The following is a 26,155-nucleotide window of genomic DNA, read 5'->3' on the forward strand; positions in this document are numbered from 1 at the left end:
CTTCTTTCTTTTTCTGTGGAATGGGGACAGAAAATCACTAATATAGAATTATAGGAGGCAGGCAATGAGGTGATATAGAAAGAAATATGAATTTGGAATGAAGAAACACAATAGCCTGAATTAGCCTCATGGTTCCCCCTAGTACTGCCTGTGAGATCTTGGCAAAGTTCCTTTATCTGCAAAACAAGGAACTTGTACTGTACACAGAATAAGGTCCCTTTCTGTTTTAGATGCATGATTCCTGTGATTATTGATGTCAAGCTGAATGTGACCATATATGTCATTTGGCTCAAACCCTACATTTTATATGTGATAAAACTGGTGTTCAAAATTACACAGTGCTGAAAAAAGACAACTGGGCTCTCACGAACCCATTTAATGAGAAGGAATCCATGACTTCCTGAGCAATTATTAGCATCAGATTCATACTGATATTCCACTTATATACTTACTACAAGTGTGACTCTGGGCAAAAAAACTGAACTTCTCAATGCCTCAATTTTCTCATCTATAAAATGAGGGAGCTGGACTAGATGGGCCCTAACAGAGGTTGGCAGTTCCAATGGCCAAAGCTAAATTTGATTCAGCCTATTTTTGTACAGCCTTATGGGTTTTGCATTTTAAAATAAAACTTCAGCCTCTTTTCATAGGAAGGCTTAATATCCTGACTGGTAAAATTATTTTATTAAATAAAAATCTGATTTTCTTATTTTATTAAAATCTTTTGGTTTTGTAAGGCATATGGGCTAAGAACGATTCTCTTATTTTTCAAAGTGAAGTTTTATCATATTTAAAAAATTAAAAACCATTCTTATCTTGCCTATGAAAATAGACATCAGCAGGATCTAGCCTTCTAGTAATAGATTGCCAGTCTTAGTCTATAAGAGTCTTTCCATGTTGAATCCTGAGGTTCTGTAATCTATGAATCTGAATTATTTCTCATGTTTTCTGATTCCGAAATTAGTTTTCTTTGGATCGTCTAATTACTAGGATTGATTAGCCTAGAAAAAAAACCAAGAAAAAAACCTTGGCAATTATAACAAAGCACAATGAATAGGCAAGATTTTTAAAAGTATGGTGCCATAAAAAATAAAAATTCTAGGATGGTTCTTTAGATAGATGCCTCTTCCTCTCAAGGGACATGGACCTGGTGCCTTAAAGCAGAAATTGTAATTGATTGATGTAAGATATAATTATCTCTCTTATTTAATGAAAGCTTTTTTAAATCATTGATTTCTCTTATTGGATGCCTAATAAATAGAAGGTTTTCTCAGTATTAAGAAGCAGTTTCAGAGCTCAGCGTAACCTTAGAGATGGGCTAGTCCAATCCTTTCATTTAGCTGAAGCCTAGAGAGGTGATGAGACCTGACTATCTAAATGCAAGAGTTACCGAGCTAAGATTCAAACCCACGTCTTCTGACATCAAATCCAGTGTGCCATGACACTACTCTCTATCATGGCAATGACCTGAAGGAAGCATATGGAAGTGGCACTATTTATTTATTTGTTTGTTTACTTATTCTCTACATTAAGTTGTATTATCCTCATAACAACTAAGTTATATGCATAAGCAGCCATTATTCTCACCATTTAATTTATGAGGAAGCTGAGGCCCAGCTTGGTGGTATAGTAGATAGAGTGCTGGGCCTGGAGCTAGAAAGACCTGAGTTCAAGTCCAGCCTCAGACACTTAATAGCTATGTGACCCTGGGCAAGTTATTTACCCTTTATCTGCCTCAGTTTCCTCCACTGTAATATGAGGATAGTAATAGAACCTACCTCTCAAGATTGTTGTAAGACTGATGAGATAATATTTACAGTGCTTAGCACACAGAGTGCCTGGAACTTTATAGATGCTTATCCTGCCCCCTTCCCTGGTGTCCCTACAGGCTGCATCCTGAATATTCACATGCTGCTACCACAGTTACAAAAGCTAGAAGGGTAAGTCTAAATGTTTTGTTTTGTTTTGTCAAAGAAATTTACTTCAATTTCCATGCCCTGCTCCATTCCCTGAATGTCAACTCACTTCCTTTTTATGGTTTACTTTGCTTGAATCATTAGGGAAAATCTGATGACAATCTTTAACCTGCTTCTCTGCCCCTGTCAGACCATTATTCCCAATTCTGACTTCTAGGGACAACAGAAAAAAAAAAAGTCTTATCATGGGCTCTCTTTATTCACCCTCCCTCATTGACAATAATAGTTTAAATAGATTATTAATTTCTGATAATAGATTAAACTAACATCATCTTAAGTTTAGGGGGTTTTAAGTGATGCAGTAGATGGAGTGTTAGAGTTGGAATCAGGTATACTTGAGCTCACTGACCTTAGAGAATTACTAGCTGTGTGACCCTGGGCAAGTCATTTAACTGCTGTCCATCTAATGTTTCCTCATTTGCAAGATGGGGATAATAGAATTGCCATGAGAATAAAATAATTATTTGGGAAACACTTTACAAGCTTTAGCCATTATATAAAGGTTGTGTAGTTAAGATATACCAGACCTGTTACCAGGATAAAGGACAGGGGAATGTTGGGTTGTCTCCAAAGTTGTGATGGTTCAGGTTATAGGAATGGCAGGCTCTTGACCAGGGTTAGAGTGTATGTAATGGGGTCCAAGAGTATATTTAAAATTTATTTTAAAATTTAAAAAGTCATTAAAACCTTATTAAGATAGCTTTAACCTGATACTAGTAAGTGAAGGAATGCAAACACATTTCTACTGTTGGGATGCAGATATGAGACAATCACTTTCTTCTAGGGACTTACATTCAAAATGGAGGAAATATGTGAGAAAGGGGACTGATAGCCAGGAAGGCAGGTCTGGGATACAGAAAGTTGAAAGGATTTGGAGTGCATTAATAAAGAGAGAGAAAACTGGTCACATACTGAGCTAGATATTGCAAAGAATAACAAATACAATATAGGAAGAAGAATATCAGCAGAGAGCCAGCCAATCAACACCCTTATTGTGTGCCAGACATTTTGTCACATACAAGGAAAGGCATAAACAATCCCTGCCCTCAAGGAGTTTACATTCTCATGGAGACAACACGCAAATATACAATAGCAATATACAAGATACATATGTAGCAGATAGATGTTGATCCACAAATAATCGGGACAGATGGGGAAAAACCTTCTGTAGAAGATAGGATTTGAAATGAGGCCAGAAGTGGGCCAGGGAATCCAGTAGGCAGAGATAGATGAGATGGGAGAGCCTTCCAAGAATGGGGGACAGGAGACTGAAAAGGAATTGATGCAGGAGAAAGGGGTGTTGTGTGAAAGGAGCTTCAAGAAGGCCAGTGCTGTTGGATTGTATCCTATGTAGAAGGGAGGAGAATGTAAGAAAGTTTGAAAGGTGGAAAGATCCAGGGCTAGTCCTTTAATAAAGGACTGTAAATGCAGAAAAGAGGATTTTATATTTGACCTTAGAGGTATTAGGGAATGAGTACTGGGATGGCATGGTGAGCCCTGTGCTTTAGGAAATTCATTTTGGTAGCTGAGTGGAAGATGAACTGAGTAGAGAGAGACTTGAGGTGTCTATTAGTCTCTTTAATGTGAGGGGTGACAAGGGCCCACACAGGGGTTAAAAATGGAGAGCACCTTTGAATCAACATGGAATGATAGCCAAGGAGACAGGGAATAATAAGAACAATGCCAATGACTTCAGATGGACTGAGCATGGATAATAAACAAAATAAACTTGAGATCTTCATGCAAGGAAGTCAAATTTACCTCCTTATGTTGTCATGAGTCATATCCTACCGATGTCTCCATGTAAGAGACTTGGTGGGATGTGACTCATGCCTAGAATAAGGCAATGGAAGAAAATATCTTATTCAAAAGGGGAAAAAAAGATTAGATTAAAGGGCTAGGATAGCAACATTTCACATAAAGAAGATAAACTCCTATGAGAAAATCCACAAACTTGGAAAAAGGAAGCTAGTGGCTGAGGGCCAATGGATGCTCAGCTTAGTACTGTGAAGGGAGTGTACCCTACACTTCAAGGCTAAGGGTAGAAAGGGATGATGGGTTCCAGGAGCACATCATAAGCCTGTTACTGGCATAGAAGCACTGTTTTTTAGCAGTGATAGGGGATTTCAGCTATCTATACATCTCCTGGGACTCTTTCTCTCTGTTCAAATAAAACAACTGATAAATCCATGGTTTGCCTTGATGATAATTTTGTTCCTCAACAGGCAGGCAATGTGACAAGGGGAGCTTTTATTCCGGAGTCTATTCTGGCCAGTAAGGAGGAAATTGTGGTCAAAATAGAGGCACTTTAGGAGGGAAGGATCTCTCTTCTACACCAAGAAATCAAATGCAAATAAAGGAACCCAGGACCTCAGGAGCACTTCCAATCCAACTACTTCATTTTACAGATGAAGAAATCTGGGCTCAGAGTGGGGTAATAACTGGCATATGCAGGATTTGAAACTGACTTCCCTGGTGCTCTTTTCATCATATCATGCCTGTCATACTGAGAGCATTCCTCCCTAACTTTTTTTAGAGCCTAAGGACAGCAGAGGAACTTTGAATCAAGATGTGAGTCCAGGGCCTGCACAGGAAAATATAAATAATAACAGGGTATCAGATGCTAAACCCTAAATGAGAGGTAAGGATGATCAGTGCTTCCAAAGGTCAGGGAGATTGCTGAGAGCTGAGTCAGGAAGGGAAGGTTTCAAGAAATAGCCAAGAGTTAAGCTGAGTTATGAAGGATTTAGATAAGCACAGAGAGGGGGGTGGGGTCAGTTAGGGCATGAATTGGAAAATACCTGAATCTCCTTCATTATTTATCATGAACTCTAAGGAGCCCTCAAAGTTGCTGCTGGAATGACCATGATGATTTTTAACCTGCTGGTTTGGTTTTATTTAGCCTTCATTTAAATTCTTTTTTTTTTCATGCAAACATATTACCTGGAATTTTTGTAGATTGCCCATGACTCATCTAGGCTTTCTACCAATAATACTTATTTTGATTACTTTAGAAAAATCCTTAATATATATCTGTGGGCTTGAGATAAAATTATAGTAGATGTGAGCCTCTAAAAAGGGGTCTTTATACCTATAAAGATATTCATTTTATTATTAAATGGTGAACCTAATTCTCCCTTCATGCTTCATTTTAAATTAGAATTCTAAACATCCCCTCAGAAGCCAAGGATAAATATGCAGAATTTGGCAAGAAGTGATATCCAGCCTCCAGTTCTCCTGATGTTGCTAGAATTTTCTATACCATTTAACTTACAGTACCATGCCAACTTTTAATTCATGAATTCACAGAGATGAGCTGGGCTCATTGTTCTGTCTGTTTAAGTGAAACTTCCTCCTTTTGAAAAATTCTCCCTTCATTTATTTCATTCAAAAAGACTCCAATCTTTTCACTGAATAAAGTGTGACCAAAAGCTGTGTATTGAAGGCACAGTGAGATTCCTAATACTATGATATGCTTCAGTGATACTAGCCAACATTATACAAGGTCCAGGTCATGCTGTTCATAAGGATATAAGCAAAGGAGTCACAAGTACAGAATAGTTAATGAGATGTCCTGGGACAGCTGTTGGAATGAAAACTGTTAGAGCAGCTAACTCAAGACAAGGAAAGGGGGAACACCTAGTTAGAGCTGATCTAAGACAGGGGTCAGTCCAGGGACAGAATCTAGGGGGACACATCAAAATCACATACTGTGGAAGATAGCAAGGGGGAAAATTATAGAGGGAGGAGAGTGAAGACCTAGAGTGAAGAAGGCTTCAGTTCAAATCCACACCAGATACTTATTGACTATTTGAACCTTGGCAAGCCACTTACCCTTTACTTGTCTCTGTTTCTTCACCTGTGAAATGGAGATAATAATAGTGCCTTCCTCCCAGGGTTTCAGTGAGGATAAATGAGATGTGCTTTGCAAATTTCAAAGCACTACATACATAGCAGTTCTCCTTCTCCTCCTTCCTCTTCTTCCTCTTCCTCCTCTTTCCTTTTCCTCTTTCCCTCCTCCTTCCTCTTTTTCCTTCCTCCTCCTTGATCCTCTTCTTCCTCCTCCTCCTTCTTTCTCCTCTTCTTTTTCCTCTTCCCTTTACCTTCTTCCTTTTCTTCTCCTCTCTCCTCTTCTTCTCTTCCTTTGCCTTCATCTTTTCCTCCTTCTCTTTCTCTGTATTCTTTTTTTTCTTCTTTCTTTTTCTTTCTTCTTCCATTTCTCTCAAATGAGGAACACACAGGAGAATAATAAGTCCTATAGTCTGAGATCAGTTAAATGGAAACAGAATGTCATCCAGACAACAAGTATTTATTAAGTGCTTGCACTTGTTACTAAGCTAAAAACTATGAATAAAAATACAAGCAAAAAGAAAGATAGGTCTTGTGCATTAAATGGAGCTGATGGGTGGAGGAGGGATTGAAGATAAATGGATCAGGAAGATATTAAATAAAATATGGTGAGTCATTAGTGTAGCCCAAGAAGAAATGAAGACTTGGTTAGCCACGGCAAGAATAAACACCTGGCCTGCACCCAAGCAGGAGGACTGGACCTCCTCCTTAAAAATAGAGATTCCAGGAGGAACCGACCAATCAGAAGGAGAGACCAAAGGAACAAATGAAACTTTTAATTCGAGAAGTCCCAAAGAAGTGGAGTGAGTTTTCACTTCCAGGGTGAAGAGGTTTCTATGGAGTTTTAGATAAAGTCCTGTAGAGATGGGTGCTCAGTGTAACCTGGGAAGGAGTGCAGTCTCAGTAGGAAAGCGCTGGCTCTGGAATCAAAGACCTTGAGTCCAAACTTACCTGTGATCCCATAGAAGTCATTTCTGCTCTGTTGCCCTCAGTCTCTTTATTTGTTAGGAGTTGGCTGGACTAGTTGGCCTCTGGGGTCCCTTCTACCCCTAGATCTATGATTATATGTCATAAATAAATTCTTTTTGTTCTATTTTTTTTCTAAATTTCAAACTTAACAAACACTCAATAAAGTGATTTACATTAAGTAGATGGATTGGATATGTGGGGTAAGTGTGAGTGGATATTGAAGAATGACACCCAATTTTGGAATTTGGCTACCAGAAGGATGGTGATAGTCTTAGCAGTAATCAAATAATTGGAAGAGGAGTGGTTTAGGTATGTGTTAAGTAGCAGAGATAAAGAGAAAGGTGGTAAGATTTGGTTGCAGTGATGATACATATTGGTCATAAGTGTACCAGGGGAAAAAATGGTTCTGCCTTACTTCTCTCGGGGTTTATGTAGGTATAATGCAAAATGCCTAAGAAAGGCACCATAGCAACAGAATCCTGTGGGGATGCATCTTCCTGGGTGGTTTTATTGCATTCCTGTCTTAGGTAGGAAAAGTACCTTCCCTTACTGCCATTTTGGCTTAGGTTAAAGTCCTATTCATCCTGTTCTGTTTATGGAGTTGATGAATATCCCACCAGGTGGTAGTTTTTAGGATTCTCTACTATGTCCCAGCAACCTCATCATCCAAGAATAATACTTTAGTGTTGGAATCCACATTTTGAAGTGTACTTTCCACCTCTGAGGACCCTTCCCTATTTGGATGACTTCTACTAGCATCTGCATTTAAGGAGGACACTCAGGCTAGCTCTCTCTTCAGTTGCCACTGAGCTACACTCTTCCAAACTTTGCCATCTCACTCCCATGTGTCATTCCCATCCATTCCCTCAATTCTTAGCTTCTTTTTTGTGTATTGTCTTCTGTATTAGAAAGTAAGCTCCTTGAGGGCAGGAACTTTCTTTTCCTCTGTAGCTGCATGCCCAGCACTTAGCACAGTGCCTAGTACATAGCAAATATTTAAATGCTTGCTAACACTTGCAGTCACTTCACTATGGTTGATTAGTAATTTAATGTCAGTTCTTAGACTCTAAGCCAAGCCTTGCAACTCAAGAACAATGTTCTTCCTACTCTCCCCCACCTTATGTAATGTACATTTCATCATATCAGTGCCCTATTATGGCTTGGACTGATCTTGGATAGTAGAAGACTGTCTGTAGAAAATTGGTCTGGTAGGTTCTGCTGTCCTGGAAAGGCTTCAGCCATAGCCTGCTGATGAACCATATGTCAAAATGTGAGCTTCTTGTGGGAAAAGACTTTTATAATTTTTGTCTCTATCTCTAGCTACTAGCAAAGTGTATGACAGGCAGAATAAGTACTTACTGATTTAGGAGTTCATTCGTGGATCAACCTAATTAAGGTCAGAGGTCAACTAGTTGATGAATTGACAAATGCTGAAATTTGTCCACAGAAACTCCTTAAGACTGTCTATGAAGATATTTCTGTGTAGGTATGGGGCAGGGGGCACACTCCTACTGTTGAAATACAGTTATCCCATCCACATTGCAACTTTCCCCATCATGGTTTCAATATATCACAAGTTACATAAGAAATTAAATGGGAATTTTAGGGGAGTTTTGTGGAAGCCTCAGATGACACATGAAGGCCAGCAGATGACACAGAAAAAGTTTAGAAATTTAGAAATGCATAAAATATATGTATAGCTTTATATAATATCAATGTATTTTTATCTTTTAATATCCTTATAATTCATGCTTTATCTCTGGCATAAATGGAGGGGTAAAAAATCTTATGAGGATGCTCCAGATTACAAAGATCCTGGCCCCCAATCCCAGTGATGTGGAAGTATTATTTTGTTTTTGTTTTTTACAGGGGAAGGCAAGGCAATTGGGGTTAAGTGACTTGCCCAAGGTCACACAGCTAGTAAGTGTCAAGTGTCTGAGGCTGGATTTGAACTCAAGTCTTCATGACTTCAGGGCTAGCTACCCCAGAAGTATTCTTTTGATGTATTTATTTATTAAATATTTACTTCTAATGTATCCAATACTGCCCTGTCTCCTTCCTGTTTCTGAATATGTAGCACTCTTCATTTCAGTAATATAAAATTAAATTTTTTTTCCATTTATTTCTCTGAAATGAATGATTTTTAAGAAGTTTTACAAATTAAAGGCTGATTCACAACTTTGTTTCACCTTTACACTTAGGGGAATGATTAGAAGCTCTCCTGTGTCCAGAGGAAAAGTTAGGGATCTCAATTTGAAGTATAGGACCTAAAACTTAAAGGCTTTGACCTGCAGGCTAGACAAATAACCCCTATAAAACCTGGGCATCCTCACCTGTAAAATGGGGATAATATTAGCAAAATCACATATGATACAAAACCTCTTAGTAAAAGAGAACTAACTTCAAGATCTAAAAACTAGTATTAGAGTCAGGAAATCCTTGGTTCATGTTCTATTCCTGAAGCCTTTTGGCTGTGTAAACTTGGATAAATCACCCCACTTTTAAGTGTCCCAGGCACTATAAATTGAAAGTACTATATATTTTGGCATGGACAATTAAAATAGCATACATTATATTCTCAATTCTCCAGGCAACACTATAAGAATTAAGGAAAATGCTTCCACACTGGGAGTTACCCCATACTGACTGATAAAATTACATGGTTCTAAAATAAATAAATAAACAAAAAAAAGTTCCTATATGGTGGAATACTTGATACACAATAAAGCTTTATAAATGTCAGATGCTTTTTCCTTATAATTATTATTATTATTATGGTTGTTGTTTTCTGTAAGATAAAGAGTATACAGCACTTTGTAGTGCTGTATAAAATGTCTGGGTTTTATACTTATTGCCTTGTTTATATTGCCAGTAATAAAAACCAAATGAATGTTGCTTATTAACAAGTTGACAAATCACTAACAGTGACACCAATAAACCTTTTAGACCTGTATTCTTATAATCAAAGATTTGTTGGAAGAATGATAGACTGCTAAGCTTAGGGCTCAGGAAAAAAAAATGTATTAAGTAAATTCTTCAATCAGTGAACTGAGGGGCCCTTGGTGATAAATTTCTTGAGGAAAAATCTAAATAAAAACGTCAAGCTTTAAAAATATTTCCTGAGAACATTTTTGTTCTAAAATTAAGCATCTTGGTAGAGCCAAGATGGTGGAGAGAAGCCAGAAAGTTGCCTGGTCTCTCCCTAGTTTCCCTCAGGAAAAAAAAAAAATTTAAATACAACCTCTAAAAGAATTCTGGAGTGACAGAATCTGCAAAAAGACAGAATGAAGTCATTTTCTAGGCCAGATAATTTAGAAGCCCTTCAGGAAAGGTGCATCTCACTTGGGTGGAAGGAGAGCATTAGCCAGCATCAGTGGTGACTGACTAAGCCAGCAGAAGACTCTGAGCCAGAGCACAGGTCAGTAACCAAGTTCCTATGGGTCTGGTTCAGCAGTCCAGTGGTATAGCTGGACAGCTGTGAGACCTCCAGCCCCAGCACCGCAGGCAGACTGCTATCCCTAGAACTCAGGGCACAAATGGAGTGACCAGGCCAGGCCATACTAGAGCAGTGGGCAAGCCACAAGTCCCAGAGTCCTCTGCACCGAAAGTCAGTGACCAAACCTATGGCCCCCAGTTCAAGAAGCTTGAGACAGCATCCACTGTACCCCAAGAGCAGAGGTCAACTTTTAAAAATGAGCAAAAAGCAAACAAAAAAGAACCCTGACCATAGAAGGCTACTATGGTGCCAGGGAAGATCAAAATACAAACTCAGAAGAGGACTACAATGTCAAAATGCCCGCACGCAAAGACTCAAAGGGGAATGTGAATTGGTCTCAGGTCCCAAAAGTCCTCTTCCACGAATTCAAAAAGGATTTTAAAAATCAAGTAAGACAGGTAGAAGAAAAATTAAGAAAAGAAGCAAGGGAGTTATGAAAAAAAGAATCAACAACTTGGAAAAGGAAGCACAAAAACTGAATGAAGAAAACATCTTAAAAACCAGAATTGGCCAAATGGAAAAGGAGTTATTAAAGCTAACTGAAGAAAATTCCTTAAAAATTAGAACTGAGCAAGTAAAAGCTAATGACTTTATGAGACATCTAGAATCAGTCACACAAAATAAAAAGAATGAAAAAAAAAGGTGAAAATATAAAATGTCTTACCGAAAAAAAAAAAAAAAAAAAACTGACAAAGAAAATTGATCCAGGAGAGATAATTAAAAAATTATCAGACTACCTGAAAGCCATAAAAAAAAAAACAAAAATAAATAAATAAAGAGCCTGGACAGCATCTTTCACAAAATCATCAAGGAAAACTGTCCTGATATTCTAGAATCAGAGGGTAAAATAGTCGTTGAAATAATCTACCAATAACCTTCTGAAAGAGATCCCAAAATGAAAATTCCAAGGAATATTGTAGCCAAATATCAGAATTATCAGATCAAAGAGAAAATACTTCAAGCAGCCAGAAAGAATATCAATATGTCAAGGAGCCACAGTCAGGATTACACAGGATTTAGCAAGTTCTATATTAAACAATCAGAGATCTTGGAATATAATATTCTAGAAGAAAAAAGAGCTTGGGTTATAACCAAGAATCAAGTACCCAGCAAAATTGGGCATAATCTTTCACAGGAAAAGATTCAGTGAAATTGGTGACTTTCACACTTTCCTGATGAAAAGACCAGAACTGAACAGAAATTTTGATCTTCACATACAAAACTCAAGAGAAGTGTAAATAGGTAAATGGGGAATAAAAACATAAATATGATAATCAACAAGGTTAAACTAGATACATCTCCACATGGGAAGATGATACTTGTAGTAACTTTTAAGAACTATATCTCTATTACAGCAGTTAGGAGTATATTTAGAGTGTGTGGGGATAAATTGACTTTGATGTGATGATAAAAAAATAATTGAAGGGTGAAAAAAAGGATTGTACTGGGAGAAGAGGAAAGAGTGAGGCAGAATGGTAGAAATTATATAACATGAGGAGTCATGAGAGACCTATTACAACAAAGGGAAAGAAGAGAGGGGGTGAACATTGTTTGAACCTTATTCTCATTGAGTTTGGTTCAAAGAGGAAATAACATACACACTCAGTTGGGTCTATCTAACATTGTAGGGTAGAAGTAGAAGAGGAAAAGGGAAAGAAAAAGAATGGGTTGGGGTGGTCAGAAGCAAAACACTGGTGAGGAGGGACATGACAAAAAGACAGAGAATAATATAAAGAGGGGGGAAATAGGATGGAAGGGAATACATAGTAATCATAACTGAATGTGAATGGAATGTTCTCTCCCATAGAATGAAAGGAAATAGCAGACTAGATTAAAAAACATAATTCTACAATATGTTGCTTACAAGAAATACATTCGAAGCAGACAAATACATACCAAGTAAAGATAAGAGGCTGGAGCAGAATATATTATGCCTCAGTTGAAACTGAAAAAAAAAAAAAACAGGTAGCAATTCTAATCTCAGATAAAAGCAAAAAAAAAAAAATCTAACTAAGGAACAAGGAAAGGAACTACATCTTGCTAAAAAGTACCATAGGGGTGGTTAGGTGGTGCAGTGAATATAGCATCTGCCCTGGAGTCAGGAGGACCTGAGTTCACATCTGGCCTCACTTAAAAGACACTTAAAAACTTATTAGCCATGTGACCTTGGCCAAGTCACTTAACCTCAATTGCCCTGCCCTCCCCCTTCCAAAAAGCAAAAAAAAAAAAAAAAAATTTTAAGGAAAGGACCACAGACCATGAAGTGATATCAATACAAAACATATATGAACCAAGTGATCCAGCATGTAGATTTTTGGAAGAGAAATTAAGTGAGTTACAGAAGCAAAACTCTGCTATTGGGGGACCTCAACCTCCCCCTCTCAGAACTGGACAAATATAACTAAAAAATAAACAAGAAGGAAGTTAAGGGGGTGAATAGAATTTTAGAAAAGTTGGGTATGATAAATTCTATCAATCTCTTTTTATGATGCAAATATAATGCTGATACCTAAACCAGGAAGAGCCAAAACAAGGAAAAAAATAATTATAGACCAATTTCCGTAATGAATATTGATGCAAAATTTTTAAATAAAATGTTAACAACCAGATTACAGCAATTTACCATGAGATTAATATACTATGATTAGATGGGATTTATAACAGGAATGCAAGGCTGGTTCAATATTAGGAAAACTCTTAGCATAATTGACCATATCAATAACAAAATCAATAGCAATTATATGATTATCTCAATAAATGCCAAAAAAAGTCTTTTAGACAAAATACTGTACCCATTCCTATTAAAAACATGGAAGTATAGGAATAAATGGAGTTTTAAAAATTATAATCAATATATATCTAAAACCATCAGCAAGCATTATTTGTTATGGGGATAAGGTAGAAACCTTCCCAGTAAGATCAGGGCTGAAACAGGGCTGCCCATTATCACCACTGTCACTCAATATTCAAATGTTAGCTTTAGCAATAAGAGAAGAAAAAGAAATCAAAGAAATTAAAGTAGGCATGAGGAAACAAAATTATCACTGTTTGCAGATGATATGATGACATACTTAGAGAATACATTAAAAACCTATTCAAAATAACAGCTTTAGCAAATTTTCAGGATAGAGGATAAACCTGCATAAATCATCAGCATTTCTATATATTACCAACAAAGTTCAGCAAGCAGAACTAGAAAGACAAATTCCATTTGAAATGACTGTAGACAATATATAAATACTTGGGAGTCTATCTGCCAAGGCAAACCAAGGAATTATATGAACACAATTACAAAACACTTTTCATAGAAATAAAGTCAGATCTAAATAATTGGAAAAATATTAGTTGCTCAGGGAAGGACAAACTAATATAATAGAAATGATGATTCTAACTAAATTAATTTGCTTATTCAGTGCTATGACAATCAAAACTACCCAAAATTATTTTATAAAATTAGAAAAAAATAACAAAATTAATCTGAAAGAACAAAATGTCAAGAATGTCAAGGAAATCAATGGGAAAAAATGGAAAGGAAGGTGGCCTAGCTGTACTAGACCTAAAACTATATTATAAAGCAGCAGTCATCAAAACTATCTGGTAATGGCTATTAAATAGAGTGGTAGATCAGAGTCATAGATCAGTTAACCAAGAAACAATATTTAATGACTATAGTAATCTACTGTTTGATAAACCCAAGGATTCTACCTTCTGGGATAAGAACTCATATTTGATAAAAACTAGTGGGAAAACTGGAAAATAGTATGACAGAAACCAGGCATAGATTGACATCTCACACTGTATAGCAGGATAAGGACAAAATAGGTACATGATTTAGACATAAAGGGTGACTATAAGCAAATTAGGAGAGCAAGGAATAGATTACCTGTGAGATCTGTGAAGGGAAGAATTTCTGACCAAATAAGAGGCAGAGAATATTATGAAATCCACAAAATGGATAATTTTGATTACATTAAATTAAAAGTTTTGCACAAATCATTCCCCAGTTGATAAATGGTCAAAGGATATGAATAGGCAGTTTTCCGAAGAAGAAATTAAACCTATAGTTACATGAACAAATACTCTAAATCACTATTGATTAGAGAAATGCAGATAAAACAGCTCTGAGGCACCACCTCACTCCTACCAAATGAATTGGCTAATATAATAGAAAACGATAAATGTTGGAGAAGATGTAGGAAAATTGGAACCCTAATGCATTGTTGGTGGTGTTGTGAACTGATCCATATATTCTGGAGAAAAATTTGAAAATGCACCCAAAGAACAATCAAACTATGCATACACTTTGATCCAGCAATCCCTCTACTAGGTGTGTATCCCAAAGAGATCATAAAAATGAGCAAAGAACCTACATGTACAAAAATATTTATAATAACTCTTTTTGTGATGGCATAGAATTTGACATTGAGGAAGTGCCCATCAATTGAAGAAGTTCTAAAAAAAAAGTTGTGTTATATGAATGTAATATAATATTATTGCTCTATAAGAAAGGGTGAACAGCCAGATTTCAGAAAATCCTGGAAAGACTTACATGAATTGATGGTGAAGTGAGCAGAACCAGGTGAACAACGTATACAGTAAGAGCAACATTGTACAACAATCAATATGATTTACTTAGCTCTTCTCAGCAATACAATTAACCAAGACAATTCCAAAAAAAGTAATGATCAAAAATGCTATCCACAATTAGAGAAAGAACTATGGAGTCTGAATGCAGATCAAAACATTATTTTCTCTCTTTTTGTTGTTGGTTTTTTTTGTATGTATGTGTGTATATATATATATATATACATATATATATATAGAGAGAGAGAGACTTCTTTTATTCAGTTCCTTCTTTGACAACATGACTAATGTGGAAATATGTTTATATGATCATGCACATATAACCTATATCAGATTGCTTGTTATCTTGGGGAAGAGGGCAGGAGGAGTGAGGAAAAAATAGAATTAAAAATATTATTAAAAATGGATGTTGAAAACTATCTTTACCGGTAATTGAAAAAATGTTATTAAAAAAATAAAATTAAGCTTCATTTTGCTGAGTTTATCTTTATTTAATGTGTACAGATTTGGCTTTGGAATTGTGCCATGAAAAATCATTTCTCCCATAAAGTCACAACATGCAGCCTGCTGATTTTCTCCCTAAATGTCTCACTTGATTTTTTTAGCTTGTTTTCTTCTTGAACTCATTTTATATGATGAAAATCCAATAAAATATGATTAAGGATATGGAAATTTTATCCTGATCCTGGCTTCACAGTGTTCCAACAAAGCCTAGGATAGGGTTGAGACACATTATTATCTTTCTTAATTTCTTGACTTTAATACTTTCAGTGTCTTTTAGATTCAATTAGCCATTGCCTTTCTTAATAGTCTGTGATGATGGCTGCCTGTGATAACACTCAACCAGATGTATCACAGTATCACACAATATCCTTTCTGTGCTCCCTACTCCAATAAAGACAAAAAATTGGAAACTGCTTATTATGTACATGTATGGTTGTCTTTAATGTCATAGATAGATTTGGGACTAGAAATAACAGTTTATATATGATTTCGAGCAGTAAATATGTATGGGGGAGGGGGGAAGGAGACACCACGACCTAATTAATCATTAAAATGAAATCCAGAAAATTTTGTTGAACATCATTAATAATTCAGGTTTATAAATTCCCTTTAAGCTTCAAGACTGAAATATTTATGTTCCAAAGCATCTTTTGTTATTAAATATTGGTAGCTGAAGGTATAATTTTGGTTTTCTACTAAGAAATCATGGTGGGAAGTTGGAGCAAATTTCCCTCTGAAATCTGACAACTCCATAGACCATTTGTGTGGGCCACTTTGTGGTACACCAACCCCCCAAAAATGCCTAAGAAAAAAATGACTTACTTTAAAATGTGTACATTTATTCTGTTTAACAGTGCTTTACTTGTGCTAAATTATACAGTGTGTGTATATAAACACAAACATATGTGTATATATTTGCACTATTGCAATTCACTATTGAAATTGGTCTCAATCTTAATTATACTAGTTTCTTTTCTCTTTCCTCACCAAATAAAATTAGCATTTCCGTAGACATAGTGAAATAGAAAAAGATGATTATCTATGAATCCCTGAATCCTTATTATTTATAGCTTACTTTTTTGTCTTTAGGTATGTGATAAATGTGACATGTAATTTCGCTATCTTGCTTGTCTGCTTTTTGTTGTTGATTTGTTTTCCTATTCTTCCTTCTGCTCTGTTCTATACTTTTTAGATAATGCTTCAATCAACCTTTTCTTTCTTTCTTTTTTTCATTGTTGTTGGGAGTGGGGAGAACCATCCTAGGTCCTTTTCCTACAATTTAAGAAATAACAAAAGAAAAACAAAACTCCTGTAATAAATAATCATTGTCAAGCAAAAAACGACTTCTACTTTGAGTGTGTCTGAAAAATTTATGCCTCATTTTGCACCATGAATCCATTGCCTCTATATTGGGAGGTGGACAATGTGCTTCAGCTTCAATTCTCTGAAATCACAGTTTTCTGTCTCTATTCTTTTTTTATAAATGCTTTTTTCCCCATTAGTTTCTTTTTTATTGTTTCCTTAGTTTTTCAATCTATTTTCTTTCTTTTTTTCAATCTATTTTATTTTTAATTTATGGAATAAAACAAGATTTCCAAAACATAGTATAATTAAAAAGATAATTGCATGTGAAATTACAAATGTACAATGTATGACTCACTATTTCTTTTTAAATATAAAACAAAGTTATCATGTAATTTTTCCCCTTTTTTCTTCCCCTTGCCTTAGAGATGACCTCCATTAGACACAATATGCCTGTGTGTGTGTGTAAAATTAGTCTATACATACATCTATTCATCAGTTCTTTCTCTGGATGAAGATAGTGTCTTCTTATTTCCTTTATAGTTAATTTGGATATGTGTGTGTGTATAATATGCATATATGTATATATTATTTGTTCAAAGTTGTTCTTAAAGCAATATTGCTATTACTATACTCAATGATCTCTAGGTTCTGTTCATTTCTCTCTTCAATATTTTGTGCAAGTCTTTCCATATTTTCTAAGATATTGAGCTCATCATTTCTTATGACACATTAGTATCCCATCACAATCATATACTACTACTTGTTCAGTCATTCTCCAATTGATGGGCATCCTTGCAATTTTTAGGTCTTCATCACCACAAAGGAAACTGCTGTAAATATTTTAGAACATACAGGTTCTTTTCCTTTCTCCCTAATCATCTCTGGAAATAGAACTACTCATGGTATTTCTGGGAGAAAGAGTCTAGGTAGTTAAATAACTTTGTGCATAATTCCAGACTTTTCCACAAAATGGTTGGATTAGTTCACAATTCCACCAACAATGAATTGGTGTCACAATTTTTCTACATGCCTTCCAACATTTGTCACTTTCTTTTTAATCATGTCAGCCAGTCTGTTAGGTGTAAAATGACATATCAAGGTTGTTTTAATTTTTATTTTTCTAAACCAGTAATGATTTAGAGAATTTTTGCATATGACCATAATTTTCTTTTGAATTTTGATTTCTTTATTGGAAAACTGACTTTGACTATTTATCAATTGCCAAATGACTCATATTTTTACATTTGACAAACGTCTTTACATATTTTAGATATGAGATCTATATCTGATGACCTTTCTAGAAAAAAATTTTCCCCCAGTTTTCTGCTTTCCTTGTTATCTTGGCTACATTTGTTATATTTATACAAACCCTTTTTAATTTAATGTAATTGAAATTATCTATTTTATAACTAACTTTCTTTTCTATCTTTTGTTTATTCATAAATTACCTCTCCACAAATATGATAAATAATGTTCCACTTTTTTCCTAATTTTCCTGGAAAATCTCCCATTATATCTAGATAGTATATCTATTTTGACCTTATTTTGGTAAGTGGTGTAAGATATTGGTTTCTGCTGTACTGCTTTCCAGCTTTCTCAACAATTTTTAGCCAAATAATGAATTTTTATCCCTAAATATTAAATCTTGAAACTTGTCAAATACAAGGTTATTATGTTTATATGCTGCTGTAAATTGTATGTCTACTCTATTTCATTGATCTGCCTTTCCATTTTTTCAGGCAGTACCAGATAGTTTTAATAATTTCTGTTTTATAAAAGAATTTAAGATCTAGTAATATAAAACATCCTTCCAAAAATATTTTGCTCTATTAGAAAAATAAAAGCAAATCATTTGGAAGAAGAAAATGTCAAGAATACCAAGGAAATACTGAAAATAATAATAATCCTTGACTTTGGACTTTATGTTCTGTATTTAAGTCTGCTCACCTCTGGCAAGGACAAAGAGTAGCCTGAGCTCCTATGGCTAGATCTTCGTGCCTCTAAGTTTTTGGTGCTTCCAAAATGGTGCGTTCCAGGGAGAATTCCATTAACTGTCTTCCTGTACTTCCCTCTGCCCCTTACCCAGGTGGGGTCTCTGGTTCCTCATGACCACCAACCACAAGATCTTCCCTCTACAATATAACTATGACCCAGGACTCTGGAGAGTTGGTGAAGTTCCTAGTCCTGTGCCAAGTGGTAGCACTGGCATCCTCAGCTGTCTCTTTCTGACTAGCTTTTTATTCCCCTTATTGTCCTTGGGTGCTAAACACTCCCACCATTGTGGCTGCTACTGCTGCTGCCCTCTCATCCAAGTCCCATGGCTGGTACTGCTTCTGCCATTCTGTACTCCTGGCCAGCCCCCACCCCAATCTATAGAACTCTCTTTCTCTCCTCCTAAGCTGTCCTAGGCTGGAGGAACATCTGATTGTGCCTTTTCAAAAATTTATTATTATCTAGCTCATAATTTGATTTGATGTGCTTTTTAAAAGTTTCTTAGAGGGTGCAGAGAGTTCTGCAGAAATGTTCTTTGCACACTTTGCCATATTGACTCTGCCCCCATCACTGGTTTCAAAATATACAGAAATACATGAATATGTCACCACTTGAGAGGTGAAAAATTAAATATCTTCCTTTTGTGGGGAGGGAAATGTCACAGGTATGCTTGGGGTATCACAGGTATCACAGGGCTGCTGGGGTCTGTGAACTTGTTTGTCTCTTAAATTTTTGATAACTACATTTTAATATAATAGTTTTCCTTCTTGATCCTATAGATTTTGTCTTATGCTTTAAAATTAAAAAAAAAAATATTCTGCGAAGGTGTCCATAGACTAAACAGGTCCATAAAATAAGATTTAAGAATTACAGATTTACAGAATATCTACTTTCTCATCTGTAGGATGTACCATGTCAAACAGGAAGAAGAGAAGATTTAGTTGATACATAACAACTCACTTGAAATATTTGAAGAACTGTTAGGTGAAGGAAAGATTAGACTTCTCTTCAGCTCCAGAACCTGAAAGAATGGGTAGAGTGTTGCAAAGAGACTGTGTAAAGTTCTTTAGACTGAGAGATGTCCCAAAGAAGAATGAAGTATTTCAGAAGGGCTTAGAATCTGCTTATGGGAGGTCTTTAATGATAACTAATTATAGCTAGCATTTATGTGATACCTGAAGGTTTTCAAAGCGCTTTAAAATATTTTGGAATCCTCACAACAGCACAGAGAGGCTGGGCCTCTTATTATTATCCCAATTTTACAAATAAGAAAATTGAGTTAAAATGCTTAAATGACTTGCCCAGGGTCACACAGCTTAGTAAATAAGTGACAAAGGCTAGATCTGAACTCAGGTTTCCTGAATCTAGTTTCTTTTCCAATCCATTGAACCACATAAATTGCTATGTTTTAATCAGGATGGCCATCAAGATATCTTCTAATAACACTAAAATTTTTGTGCTTTTGTTAGTATTTTTAATGATATGATTATTATTAATAATACAAAAGTATTAATACAATAATTATAATATGCATATGCTGATTATTGTTATCAATATTGATACTGTTATTATACTGCTGAGGGAAGATGGAAAGAAGGTAGAATTTAGAGTCTCAGGACATACATAGGTTCAAATCCTAACTTTTCCACTTTAGCTATGAAACATAGGCTAGTCCAGGGATGGGGAACCTGGATCCTTGAGGTCACATGTGGCCTTCTGGGTCCTTGGATGTTGCCTTTTGACTGAATCCAAGTTTCACAGAACAAATCCTTTTATTAAGGGGATTTGTTCTGTGAAGTTTGGATCCAGTCAAAGGGCTGCACTTGAGGACCTAGAGCATCATATATGTCCTTAAGGCTGCAGATTCCCCACCCTCTTGACTCTAGTTAGTTATTTCCCATCTCTTGGCTTCATATAACCATAAAATAGAAAACAGAAGCATTAGACACCATTGTTGTATAATGATCTGCTTGAGGAATGATAATGGGGTAAACTTCCCTCTTTCTTATAGGTCCAACTGGGGGAAGAAGTATTTTACAAAAGAAAGGATCGTGCCTATTTTTAAGTAAATACTCATCATGTCTAGAGCAGGTCAGAATTTCAGGAGCTTGGGACCTTCATTAAACAGTACATTTAACTTTTTTTTACTTTTTACTTTCCCCAGTCTGGCACTTGTTGCGAATTTTCAGACTTCTATCTACCTCATGCCATGTGGCAGATGAAATGAAACCTAAGAAAAAGGACAAACTTCAGGTTTTCAGTCTCTCTGTTTGATTATGGTGGGTTAGACCAAAATTTGGGCTGCCAAGTAAAATGCCCCCAGCTGCTTCTCTACAACTTCCTGGGGATTTTCCACAGGTGGTACCATAAACACATCTGTGCAAAGAATTGAGATACTCATTTGAAACAACAGCAGCAAACAGGAATACACAATGCCTCCACTTCTGCTCAGAGCCTTTATCAAAAAGAAACAGTATCAACAGAGGCAGTTCAACAAGAAAATCTTAAAATTGCTCATTTCTCCCTAGTCCTTTAGCTGTTAGGAAGCGTTCAGCTGCCTAGGAGCAACCGTGTCTGGTAGCTGATACTGCCACTGTCATGTCTATTTTGCAGACTAGAGAGCCAAGTCTCAGAGGATGTAAGTGACTTACCCAAGACCACATAGATGGCAAGAAGAGGAAGTGAAATTTTTTGTCCATTTAAAAAAAATGTAAATATCTGATTAAAACCAGTCAGGTAGAAACTTTGATGATCCACCACAAGACCACCTCATATTTATCTTTTCTTCTGTACTGGCAATTCACTAAAATTCACAAGATGGCTCAGCATAATGGAAAGAAACTTTAATTTGGGTCATAGGACTTGAATTTGAATTCTCTTGCCTTGTGCATACACTAGCTGTGTAACCTTGGACAAGTCACTTAACCCTTTATTTGTCTCAGGTTCCTCCTCTGTAAAATGAGGATAATAATAAGATCTGCTTCCCAAGGGTGTTGTGAGGATCCAGTGAGGTAACTGGAAAGCACTTAAAAACAGACTGTACATAGCAAATGCTACCAAAATGTTAGCTACTATATGAATACCTGGAAATATTTGGGCAGCCAGGTGGCACAGTGAAATAGGGTGCCAGGTTTGGAGTCAGGTGCACTTCTTCCTGAGTTCAAATCTGGCCTCAGACACTTACTAACTATGTGACCCTGGGCAAGTCACTTAACCAGTTTGCCTCAGTTCCTCATCTATAAAATGAGCTGGAGAGGGAAATGGCAAAGCACTGCAGTATGTCTGCCAAGAAAACTCCAAAAGTGGTCACAGAGATTTGGACACAATTAAAAAAACGACTGGACAACAAACAATAACTGGGAATATTACTGCCCTGTAAGAAATCATGAAAGAATGGACTTCAGAAATTTCTGGGTCCTAGAACTACCTGTGAATGTAGTGGAGAGAAGTGAGCAGAACCAAAGAAACAATTCAAACAAGATAAGTAACATTGTAAAAACAAAACAAAACAAACAAACAAAAAACTTAAAAGATGTAAGTTGGTCAATGTAATGACCAAGTGCATCTATCGTAAGGCATTTTAGTACCTGTGATGAGGCATGTTTCCCACCTCATAACAGAAAGCCTTTCTGGACTCCCCACCTGCCCCCACCAATTCTATTGCCGTCCCTCTGTTAATTATTTTCAATGTATCCTCCATGTAGCTTGTTTATGTAACTGTTAGCATGATGTCGCCTCCCCCATGGATTCTTGAGAGCAGGGACTGGCTAACCTTTCTTTCCTTAGCACAGTGGCTGGCACATAGTGGGCATTTAATAAATGTGTATTGACTCACTGACTGTTGCACACAAGGAGAAGAAAGAGAAATACATTTTAGAAATGACCACTGTGAGGATTCATTTTGCTTGATTATTTTCATTCGTTATAAGTTTTCTTTATGAATTTTTCTCTATTTTGATTTTTAACTGGGGGAAAGGGGTCAAGGTTTGAGTAATAATGCTGCCCTCCCCCACAAAAAGTGGATCGTTGAATTTTTTTTTTTAAGCACAGAAGGAAGCTCAGGCAAGAAGGGCAAATTTGAAAGTAATGTAGAGAAATACACACACATATGCTAGGGGGCTCAGTGAATAAAGCACCAGCCCTAGAATCAGGAGGACATGAGTTCAAATCCAGCCTCAGACACTTAATACTTACTAGCCATGTCACTAGGCAAGTCACTTAATCTCAATTGCCCTGCCTTTCCCCCTCCAAAAAAAAAAGGCTATGGGGTGGTGAGGTGGCACAGTGAGGATAGCACTGGCCCTGGAGTCAGGACGACCTGAATTCAAATCCGGCCTCAGACACCTAACACACACACACACACACACACACACACACACACACACAAATTAGCTGTGTGACCTTGGGCAAGTCACTTAACCCCAATTACCCTCCAAAAAGCAAAAAAAAAAAAAAAACCAACAACCCCAAAACAAGAACAAAATGTCCACATGTTACTTGTTTTACCTCAATCAGTTAAAAAGCCATTGCCGATCTCCATACATGAAAACTACAATGAGTTGACCCAAGCCTAGTGTCCCTTTATCCCTGCAGCTTCCCTTGTCCTCTGGTAAAGAAAGCACTGGTATATTGCCACTCTAATTGGTGTAGCCTCCCCCACAGCTGCAGACTGCTATTGAGGAAAGAATTTGTTTATTTTATTAAAATAGGCCTGCAGTATGATTATCACCTAACAGAAATTATGTAGTAACAAAGAAATACAGGCATTCATGTATGTGAATCCCTGCTTGGGAAATCTGGCAGAAGACACATGCTTGGCTTTGCTGCTGTGATCAAAATGGGGCACTCAAGGCACACCTAATGGGCAGGAGAGTTCTCATCCACAGAAATATCTCGTCATTACTGACACAGTTACTTCATATTTACTTTATAATAAGAAATCACTCTGGAGGTGATCAGGGGATGCAGTTCTTGAAATTAAAAAAAGGGGGGGAGTTTTTTTTTTAATAAATCAGTCTTTAAACCAAAAATAAAACTGAAAAAATTGGCCATGCGACACTACTGTTACCCTATTTTTTTCTTATTGGGGGATTCATGATTTCCTAGGAACTGGGGATACCCAAAGAATAAACTTCTCCAGCAGATGTAATTAGTCACTTCTCAGCTTACAGTCTTGGAAAATAGCTTAGAGGAACTTAGAGCTTAAGTGACTTTCTTAAGGTCACATAGCTAGAATGTGTCAGGGGCAGGATTTGAGCCTGAGACCAGCAAAATTGGTCTACTTCTGCAAGCTGTTTCTCATATTAGTACTTAATATTTAACAATTGAGTGCTATTAAATATATTCTATACATTATATATGTCATTTTATACACTGGATATTATCATTCAATACATTATATAATTCTAAAGCTATGATATATCAATGATTATTAGTTATTGCAAAAATATAGTGGATTTTGTTTATGTTAGTATTCATAACAGTGACAGTATGGAATAGTGAGTGGGATGTTTGTCTTGAGTACTGAAAGCATCTGATACTAACTGGCCAGTTGACAGTGGCCTAGGAAGGCGAACAAGGCATTTAGTAACCATCCATTATATGTCAGAGCTAAATAAGTTCCTTACAAATATCTCCTTGGGTCTAGCTATGTGACCAGTCACTTTAACCACCATATCTCTACATAGCTTTCTAGGCCTTAGCTATTTATTCTCACACACGGTTAGTAGAAGGAATTCCCACCCCAAGAATTCCCTCTGCCATCAAAATAACAGATCCTTTACATCTTCTTCATTGTCATCATTAATATTATCACCATCATCATAATTGACATTCATATAGCACTTTAAAGTGTGAAAACCACTTTACCTGCATTGTCTCATTTGATCTTCCCTTTTAAGTCATTACAATAAAATTTATAATTACTTAAGCACCTTTCCTGAGCAAGGTTACTTCACTAAAAAATGACTTAAGGACATAGAGAAGATTGATTTATGATTTTCCAATTATTTCATGACTAGCAGGATTTTCTGGCTTTATACCAAAATTTTAATCACATAATACCCTTTTATTTTTAAGGAAAAAAAATACAAAGATAAGAAAGATGAGCTTTCTCTCTGATCATTATGTATCAGGTATTAGGTGCCTTTCTCACAGCTAAGTCCCTAGGACTAAAACCTGATGGAAGGGACCTCAGGCGATATCTGGTGCAAACTCCTCATCCTACGATAAGGAAAATGAGGACTAGAGAAGCTAAGTGATTGGTCCAAGGTCACCTAGCACAGGGGTGGGCAACCTGAGGCCACATCTGGGTTTGACTGAGTCCAAATTTTACAAAACAAATCCTTTTATTAAGGGGATTTATTCTGTGAAGTTTGGATTCAGTCAAAAGACCACACTTGAACACCTAGAGGGCCACATGTGCCCTCAAAACCATAGGTTCCCCACCCCGACCTAGCCAGTAAGGGACAAGGCCAGGTCCTCTGTGTCTGAATCCCTGATATGCTCAACTTTCCCTTGTGGTGAACTTCCAATGAGTTACGTGTGGAAAACATTTTGAAGCACTAGGTAAATATCTATTGTCATAGAAATAGTGATGATGACGATGATAAGAGGAAGAGGATGAGGAGGGTGGTGATGGGTCTAGCAGGCTTGAAAAGCTCCTTTTTATTTAATGACCTCTCTTCCTGATCTTGGAGCCATAACAATGACATTCATGCTTGGCTGAGCTTTAAAAAAAACAAACACTGATGATTGTATTTACTTGGTTTTCATGACTGCTAACATAATAATTAATCTCAAAATTAATTACACTCACCTATAAAGCCTCAATATAATTCATAGTGATCTGATTTCAAATATATGTATGGACACATACATGTACATATACCCGTGTTTCCCCGATAATGACACTGTCTTATGAAATTTTTTGGACAGAAAAACACCAGAGGGCTTATTTTCAGGGGAGGGCTTATTTTAATGAACATTGACAGCAATTTTAATAAACAGGTAAATGTGAACAAAAAAATGTACCTTTATTCAATAAGCAAATCACTGGGGAAGAACAGGATGACTCTCACTGCTGCAGCTCTGATTGGATGCAGCTCGGAGCGCGGCGTGCATTTCACGGGGGGGGGGGAGGACGGTGCATACAGAGGGTACCGTAATGTAGTGTGTAGCGCAGGGGATCACCTTCACTACAGTAGCAATCTCAATAGGGCTTATTTTCAGGGGAGGGCTTATTTTAGAGGAACCTTACATAGTAAGGGGAGGGCTTATTTTCTGGATAGGTCTTATTATCGGGGAAACACGGTATGTATCTGCATATGCGTAGATGCATGTGGGCATATATGCACATGTATGTATATATGCATGTGTGCATAGTACATGCATGTGTGTATGTGTGTTTGAGACTATGGGGACAGAGCATTCTCAGTTTATTGGCTCATCCCATGGTCATTGAGGGCTCCTTACATTTCCC

At 36.6% G+C, this 26,155-nt stretch overlaps 1 long non-coding RNA gene across 1 annotated transcript in view; it reads left to right on the plus strand.

The window, feature by feature from the left end:
- The window catches only part of LOC138166106 (uncharacterized), a 335,461-nt gene that overhangs the window by 296,323 nt on the left and 12,983 nt on the right, over window positions 1-26,155 (plus strand). The window contains exon 4 of the long non-coding RNA XR_011169530.1: window positions 1,889-1,940. This is a non-coding gene — a long non-coding RNA (uncharacterized lncRNA). The remainder of the gene's footprint in view (window positions 1-1,888; window positions 1,941-26,155) is intronic.

Source organism: Petaurus breviceps, unplaced genomic scaffold (genome assembly GCF_028583685.1).
Source record: "Petaurus breviceps papuanus isolate PSGF00001 unplaced genomic scaffold, PetGlider_PUasm1.0 220, whole genome shotgun sequence".
NCBI lineage: Eukaryota > Metazoa > Chordata > Mammalia > Diprotodontia > Petauridae > Petaurus > Petaurus breviceps.